Source organism: Seriola lalandi, unplaced genomic scaffold (genome assembly GCF_002814215.2).
Source record: "Seriola lalandi dorsalis isolate HSWRI2012SDOR001 ecotype SW California unplaced genomic scaffold, Sedor1 jcf7180002054691, whole genome shotgun sequence".
NCBI classification, from domain to species: Eukaryota; Metazoa; Chordata; class Actinopteri; order Carangiformes; family Carangidae; genus Seriola; species Seriola lalandi.
The window spans coordinates 550,005-551,339 of record NW_019525244.1 but is presented as its reverse complement, the minus strand read 5'-3'; the positions used below and the strand labels follow the sequence as shown (position 1 = coordinate 551,339).

The 1,335-nt window shown below is 44.3% G+C and overlaps 1 non-coding gene across 1 annotated transcript; it reads left to right on the top strand.

The window, feature by feature from the left end:
• The first annotated feature begins 187 nt into the window (after positions 1 to 187).
• On the top strand, positions 188 to 269 carry trnal-aag (transfer RNA leucine (anticodon AAG)). Its single transcript has one exon. It is a non-coding gene; the product is annotated as a tRNA-Leu (tRNA).
• Positions 270 to 1,335: the final 1,066 nt, after the last annotated feature.

The following is a 1,335-nucleotide window of genomic DNA, read 5'->3' as shown; positions in this document are numbered from 1 at the left end:
AGCGCTACAGTGCTTCACAATAAATAAGATTCTTCTTCCTGTGGGCCACTTCAAATTGATTGAAGTTGACCCACATTAACTGTACTTCCCGCAAAATGCATCGTCACATTGGAGGAATTCCTTTTGGTGCTATCCACCCGTTGCTACCCTCGAGCGGTTAGTAAACGCACTTCCCACTCCAGGATATGGTAGTGTGGCCGAGCGGTCTAAGGCGCTGGATTAAGGTTCCAGTATCTCAGGAGGCGTGGGTTCAAATCCCACCACTGCCAATTGGCTATCTTTACCCATGGTAATGTTGCAAGAGCTTAGAATACACTTCTTTTAGCCATAACATATCCTACCTTGTTACTATTACTGACTGTAACATGTTGAAAACTGAAAAACTAGGAAATGCATATACATGATATTCCTCAAGCCTTTAGATAGACCCCATGGGTGCATTTGATTGAACTCACCCATAACAGCGGAGCTATAACATATCCTACATCAACTGTGCAACATTTGTTTAGGTTGTCACTCCTTTGAATGAGACAGTCGAATAGTTGTGATGTCCATCCATCCATCCATCCATTATCCATCCCTATAGGGTAACAGGGGACTGAAGCCAATCCCAGCTGACAATGGGCGAGGGTGGGGTACACCTTGGACAAGTTGCCAGTCCATCACAGTGTAGTTGTGACGTCTCATCATAAATAGGAGGCCGAGTGAAACATCACAACACTGCTAATCTCTGTCCCACCTAGAAATCTCAACAGAGGGAAACATCACAACATGTGGTGCTCTAAGTCTTCTGAGCACATGCTTAAGCATCAATTAATGTTTGTTATTTCCAGGATGGTTTACTGACCTTCACATGTTAAAGCTGATGGTGTGTAAAGTTCCAGTGGGACACATCCTGTTTGTACAAATCCAGTAAGGTCACCGCTGCATTGGTGAGTTTCTTCTCCATGTTCACAGTTTCTGGGTACAGTGCTTCACGAGAAATAAGATTCTTCTTCCTGTGGGCCAATTTCTTAGAAAAAACGTACCTTTCTGCTCCAACATTTCTGTGCCGTGATTTGTCAAATGTTGGAAATGTTGGAACTCCGGGAAGAATCCAAGACGCCGATTGGCTGACGAATTTTGGAGCCTGGGGACGTGATTGGCTCTCGCGTCCATGGGTGCATTTGATTGAACTCACCCATAACAGCGGAGCTATAACATATCCTACATCAACTGTGCAACATTTGTTTAGATTGTCACTCCTTTGAATGAGACAGTCAAATAGTTGTGATGTCCATCCATCCATCCATCCATTATCCATCCCTATAGGGTAACAGGGGACTGAAGCCAATC